The following is a 7,537-nucleotide window of genomic DNA, read 5'->3' on the forward strand; positions in this document are numbered from 1 at the left end:
CTAATTCTTTATAACTAATCATTTAGTTTGGGTTGTTGTTTCTAAAAGGGTATGGCCCAAAGCTTAATTATGTCCAATGTCACTTCATAATCTAATGATATGTAAGAAAGATCTCTTCCACTTGAATTAATAAGACAATAGAAACCTCACATACTCAAAACAAACCTATTGAAAACCAATTTGATTCAATAGACCTAATCAAAACGAATAAAATCATTTTCACATAAATGGCTTATTGAGATCAGTTTTTCATATTGTACAATTGTACATCGATTGGCGTGTTTTTCATTTGATTTCATGGTGTACATTTTGCTAACAATGTTGACAAAATCCAATCCATTTAATGTTGACAAAATACGATCTATTTAATGAAGTAAAAAATTACAATAAAATTTTTTCCTTTTTGGAAATGAAGTTCTAAAATGTCTTTAATCCAACTCTTTTACAGGGCATTGACAACAAACAAGCAGTGCACATCACAGGGCTCAACCAACATATTGTTGAGCATAGATGCTATTTTAGATTTGTTTTTTAACCTCTTCAATTTCTTGCAATGATAATATGAATGTGTTGTGCCTTATTTTCATAAAAAGTTCACATCATAGGGCTAATGTAATTTGTCCTTTTTTTTTTCGTTTTTTTTTTATATATCTATTGTAACAACGTAAATATCTATCTCTCTTTTTCTGTCTTCATATAATTATGTGTATCTCTATGTAAGAAAGAAACTATATACGTACAAATAGAAAGTAAATAGTACATCTATCTTAAGAAACTAAATAGTATATCTATTTTAAGAGGAACATGATTATTCACAAATGAATGTACTATCTATTTGCGATGAACTTGATGATATGAGTAAAAATAAGAAATTACAGCTATAAATACTATTACAAGTACAAAGTATTAAGTTCTGAACGCACAATTATAAATATTGTTACAATCATCGAATATCGAGAGCCAAAAGCCACCAAATTACAGATATAAATGCTACTACAACTACAAAGTATCGAAAGTTCTGAACGCAAAGTTATAAATATTGTTACAATCATCGAATATTTGTATTTCTTTATCTTGTATTTCAAATGCCAAATCCAAAAATATGAATTAATTGATTTAGGTCAACAATATCAAATATTTTTGTTAATAAAACCTACACAACATTATTCATGATACAAATAATGGCGATAAATTTTATATACATTATATATAGGGAAAAATCTCCCAAAAAGGAACCAACCATTTGGTCGAAGATTAACTTGGGTCCCTGCATTTTTTATTCGCACTGCCTAGCTTTCCATTCAATTCCATATCCTACCTAGAGAATGTAGGATTATAGCTTAGTTGACAAATTGAAATGATGGTTAACAATATTATTGACCTGTCTTTTCATTCAATTCCATTTCTTACCAAGCAAAGGAAGGAATGTAACCCAGTTGAATTGTCATACATGACAAAAAGTAAAAATGAATGGAACTGCCAACAAAATGGCATGACAAAAAGTAAAAGGACGATTTAAAAAAATGAATTCCTCAAATTTAACAAAAGACAAATCTAATGCAGCAAAACTAAATTAAAGCGATTCTGAGAATCGCCGGGTGGTGGGGCGATCCTGAGAATCACCTGCCACCACCCTGCCACCAGTGCGGCAATTCTTCAATTCCCAGCAGTGATTCCAAGTTATAAGCAACTTGAGTCGAACGCTCGCAAGAGAACCGGATAAAACAAAAACTCGCTCGCTTGCAGATGCACTTTTGATGGCAATCTCATGCTCACTTGAAGATGGTCTCGCTCGCTTGCAGAAGAGAAACAACAGACGGTACACTATACAGGCCAGATAATAAAGAAAAGCAGTAATGTTTTGGAAAGCCTCAGAATGCAAACATCTACAAAGCCTTGAGAGGATCATAAAACCAATATCCCAACTTATTCATTTCATCATCTCATTCAATGCATGACAATTTGCACATCTTATTCATTTCATCATCCCATTCATTTCATGTAAGCACTGTTTGGGGCGATTATGAGAATCGCCCACCACCCGACGATTCTTAAATTCGCAGCAGTGATTCCAGGTTATAAGCAACTTGAGTCGAACGCTCGCAAGAGAACCAGATAAAACACGAACTCGCTCGCTTACATATGCACTTCTGATGGCAATCTCACGCTTACTTGAAGATGGACTCGCTCGCTTGCAGAAGAGAAACAATAGACGGTACACTATACAGGCCAGATAATAAAGAGAAGCAGCAATGTTTTGGAAAGCCTCAGAATGCAAACATCTACAATGCCTCGAGAGGATCATAAAACCAATATCCCAACTTATTCATTTCATCATCTCATTCAATGCATGAGAATCTACACATATTATTCATTTCATCATCCCATTCATTTCATGAGAGATTATAGAATCTGAATATCTCACAAAAAGAATACCTCAATTAAAGATGAAGAGCCACTCGCAACCTGAGTCGAACGGTTTATGTTGAATTGATCCTGGGCCAAACTATTTACGAAATTTTGCACTTATTAATTTGGCATTGTATAATTCGAGTGGGTGACTTCATTGGCCCATTTTAAAGGTGAATAAAAAAACAAAAGTTGCATCTTAAATATGATTCTCTGACTTCAAGACTATACATATATGTGTGTTAAAATGTAAATATGATATATACACAATACCAGTTCAATTCCCAGCAGTGCCATCACCGCAGATCTTTCGCAGGGCTAGGATTTCTCGTATTGGATGCCCAGTAAGCACTATTTGGGGTGATTTTGAGAATCGCCGGTTGGTGGGGCGATTTTGAGAATCGCCTTGCCACCGCCCCACCACCACCACTGGTGGCGGGGTGGTGGTGGGGCAATTCTCAGAATCGCCCCACCACCCGGCGATTCTCAGAATCTCCCCATCTGCTACAAATCGCCCCAAACATTGCTTACTGGGCATCCAATATGATATTAATCGGAGAAATCTTAGCCTTGCGAAAGATCTGCAGTGATGGCACTGCTGGGAATTGAACTGGGGTCACCTTGGGTGTTATTGTCAGAAAGAATAGACTCGGCGACATCTTTTGCATCCCATGTGTTCTTGTCCTTCGAAGTCAGAAAGCAATTGTTTGGAGGACCTATCGAAACAGAAATAACAAGGTTGTCTTTGATGTCTCGATGTTCGGAAACAATGCGCTGCCAAGCATCGACAGATAAGGGCGCAACTGAAGAATATCGTTCTGGCTTTCTAGACTCGATCCACTTCAATTTGTATTGTCGCTTGGGTACATTCAGAGGATAAGAAAATGTGTAACCATTTATCTCATCAACCTGTAAACCATATTCTGGCTCTTCAAATATTTTATCTGTATCAAGAGCTCTCCCAGACTCAGCAGCAAATAAAAATGATATAGACCTAATCAAAACAAATAGAATCATTTTTCACATAAATTCCTTATTGAAATCAGTTTTTCCAAAGTCCAGGCAATCTATTCCGTAGTCAAGCATGGTAATCAAAAAAAAATGCATCAAATATATCTCCTACCTGAGTTGCAAGGAAGATTCTTAAAAAGCAGAAAAACATTATGCCATGCCTTGTTCCAGGTGGAAAGTGTGTGGGCATTTCTTTGTTTGCTCCATATCGCTCAAAGCCCAAGTGATGCAATTCCTAGCACATGCTGCATTTTGAAATAGGTAACAACTCTCATCTCATCCTAACACGTTGGTGTTATAATTATATAGTTTTTTTCCATCCTGCGCAGCTGGAACCAAATCATAAGTATTTGCCCTTAACAATTGCAAAACACTATATATCACTATGCAATCCCTGGTAAAACTATATATTTATGGTTTCGCGACCCTTCAAATGAACAAATCTTAGTTTATGGTTCTTTTCGATTGTGATTATGTTTTTGGCAAAGTGAAATAAATACAGACTCAGGTAAACTCTGGGTATTAATGAAAATCTGATTATATAAGTTGAGCATATTATTATCGAGTTATGTGATGTGGCAATACACTGATTTTCATATTGTACAACTGTACATCGATTGGCGCGTTTTTCATTTGATTTCATGGCGTACATTTTGCTAACAATGTTGACAAAATCCAATCCCTTTAATGTTGAAAAAATATGATATATTTAATGAAGTAAAAAATTACAACAAAATTTTTTCCTTTTTGGAAATGAAGTTCTAAAACATCTTTAATCCAACTCTTTTATAGGGCATTATCAACAAACAAGCAGTTCACATCACAGGGCTCAACCGACATATTGTTGAGCATAGATGCTATTTTAGATTTGTTTTTCAACCTCTTCAATTTCTTGCAATGATAATATGAATGTGTTGTGCCTTATTTTCATAAAAAGTTCACATCACAGGGCTAATGTAATTTGTCTTTTTTTTTTTTTTTTTATCTATTGTAACAACTTAAATATCTATCTCTCTTTTTCTGTCTTCATATAATTATGTGTATCTCTATATAAGAAAGAAACTATATAGGTACAAATAGAAAGTAAATAGTATATCTATCTTAAGAAGCTAAATAGTATATCTATTTTAAGAGGAACATGATTATTCACAAATGAATGTACTATCTATTTGCGATGAACTTGATGATATATATTGTTATAGTTATGGTATAATAATATATTTTTCGTTAATTTTATTAGGAATTCACAAGAGATTAGATATATTTGTTTAACATTGAAAGCTTTTTATCGAGGATTAAGAAATACTTCTTTGCTATATTAATTATCCATAAATGTCATTTACTTTTTAAAAAATAAATTTTGTTACTTTCACTTTAGGTTTGGTTTTTGATCCAATGGGTTTGCATAGATCTCAAGGTAATAGACTCCTTAAATATGACTCAAATATTTCTAAAAGTATTCTTCCAATATTAATGAGTTTCTATGTCTACAATGTAATCACCACAATGAAATAATAAGCATTTACTACCAACTAGATGTTCATAGCCCCATAAAAGGATTTTATATCCCTTGTTACTTCCCCCATTGGGGTGCTTTTCATTTATTTTATTTCTCCCTTTTCTTTTATTTAGATATGAGGATGGGTAACATCTAATTGATAATAGTGGGGGAAGCAACGCATTGAATAACCATATTAATAGGGGTGTCTCCTTATATTGGGTGTAAATTCTTGACCTAATTGACTTTTTAGAATTGTTGCCAAGGGAGATCTTTTTATGCTGTAGTTAAGATATTCACAGTGAATTTGATAAATTTAATCCTTTCTCAGTGGTAATTGATGCTAATGGAGGTCCAAACTGAGTTTTCTCATTTTGGTTGTGTTTCCCATTGTGGTATTAGCGTCCATGTGCTCCTCATGAGTCACCTGCAACAAAATAAGAAAAACACAAAATACCATGTAACTATATTTAAAACACCATCAAAGTTATTATAGTGGTTCATAAGATGACAGTGACAGTGACCTTCCTTTAAAGGTTTGGAAAGAAATTAAAATAGATTATTATTATGGCCTTAGATACTCTAATCAAAGTAAATCAAGTGGTCGCAGGTAGCTCATCGTATTCTCCCTACATGTGGGGTATGATTTCACTGATGATGCATTATTACGATTGTGATTGACAGTAGAGTTATCTTCTGGGAACTTGCTTATTTTTTCCAATTATTTCATTCTTGAGAGAAAATCCTCTAGCATCTAGGTTTGGGATTTATTGATAGCAAATGAAGTTATGCTACATTTCTCAGGAACACATTTATGAGGGAGTAACAAGGTTCTTGAGGTGTAACTGAGTTGCTTTAGAACAAATGAAACTTGCTTCTGGGATTCCTTGTGAACTTTTTGTGAACATATTTTATGGAGAGGGTGATCAATTTAGCGAGGGTCATTAGAGGAGATTCACTATATTCTAACTCCAGTTCCTCTTTTTGGTGAAATCCTGGCCTCCTATGAATTTGTCATGCTCAAAATTAAAATAAGGATAATCAGGAAAATGTGCTTGATGTGATATGATAAATTTGTCCATCTATGTTTAGGTGAAATAACCATGGCATGTAACGGTTGAAAACATGTTTTAACTCAAACGGGTATGATTTTATTTATTTGATGAAAATTTTGGACTTATGCCATGGCTACCAACAGTACATTACTTCTGTTTCTGTTTCTAATGTTGTATTTTGAGCTGTTACAAAATGCCACTTCCTCATGGATTGCAGGAATGGAACGAGCTTTCGTCATTTGTGAGAAGTTGACCTTTCCCAAGAGTACACCCTTTGTTCGCCATCAGATCTGCTTCACTGTTCAAACTTCTGAGAATGTGAAAAAATTTGTAGGAGTCGAAATCGAGTAGAACTCTCTTCAGTCTATTTAGAGTGTTGTTGAGGCTTGCGTTGGTGAATAATTTTTCGGTGTTTAATTTTTTTATTATGATCTCCGAGTCTCCAAAAGCTTGGAATTCTTTGTCTCCTCTGTCCCTGGCGATTTGACAAGCTTTGAGGAGGCCTAGGATCTCTGCTTGATTGTTGGTTTTCTGCCTGATGCCCCAACAAAAACTATCCCTTCTTATTCCATCCGGGGCATAGATGACCCCTCCAGCTCCTGCTGCCCCAGGATTGCCTTTGGAGGCTCCGTCAAAGAATATTGTAGTAATTTTTTGCTTTCTCCACCATTCTTGGAAGGTTTCTTCGAAGTCTCTTTTGTGCCAGGCCAGATTTATTGCATGAGGGGCTGATAGCTGCTTCTGTGGGTGGGGGTAGAGGGGGCCCAACCACCTCTCTTCTTCAGGGAGAAGCAGTGGATCATCTGTAAAGTATTATTGTTGCGCTGCTTCTAGGAGGAAATATTTAGCCTTTGCTGCTACGGAGAAGGGTGTATGTGCCTTTTCATTGAATATCAGATCATTCCGGGACAGCCAAATCTGCCAGCACACAAATTTGGGGATTGCGTTCCAGACATTCCTCCAAAAGGATTTGGTGGGAATTTTGTTGGGATAACATTGATTCCATGAATCGAATAGATCAGCTACTGAGTTGTGAGGAGGAACTATGATTTGTAGCTCGTGGAGAGTGAGTCCCCACACTTCTTTTGCAAACTTACATTCCATGAAGAGATGCTTGGCAGTTTCTAAGCTGCTTCTGCACAGCTCACATCTGTGCGGGCCTGCTATGTTTTTTTCATCAGATTGTCTCCGGTTAGAAGCTTATCATGAGCCAGCGTCCAGAAGAAGAAATTTACCTTAGGCAGAGCGAGCGGTTCCCATACTTTCTTCCAGAACTCTGGTGTTTTGCTGCTGTTCCTATTTGGCTGAAGGGCGTTGTACGCTACTGCTGTAGTGTAGCTTCCAGAATGCCCCCATCCCCAAATGTCTTTCATTTTTCTATTTACTGGGGCTGCTTCTTCCAGCATTTCTTCAAGGATATGCTTCTGCTGTTGTAATCGATTAGGGACTCTGAAGAAATCCCATCCTTGCCAATCTCCATGACTGTCCCATTTGGATAAGTCATACACGCTGATGATCCCTGCGCGTTCCAGCCAGTTTTTTATCTCAGCGATTTCTTTTACTT

The 7,537-nt window shown here is 36.0% G+C and overlaps 1 pseudogene; it reads right to left on the reverse strand.

Annotated features, from left to right (window-relative positions):
* Nucleotides 1–2,973: 2,973 nt before the first annotated feature.
* Nucleotides 2,974–7,379, reverse strand: LOC149189442 (psbP domain-containing protein 5, chloroplastic pseudogene; annotated as a pseudogene).
* Between the last annotated feature and the right edge of the window lie 158 nt (nucleotides 7,380–7,537).

Source organism: Pinus tabuliformis, chromosome 3_1, assembly GCF_031772625.1.
Source record: "Pinus tabuliformis cultivar Carrire ecotype Pingquan chromosome 3_1, CPIR1, whole genome shotgun sequence".
Lineage (NCBI taxonomy): Eukaryota > Viridiplantae > Streptophyta > Pinopsida > Pinales > Pinaceae > Pinus > Pinus tabuliformis.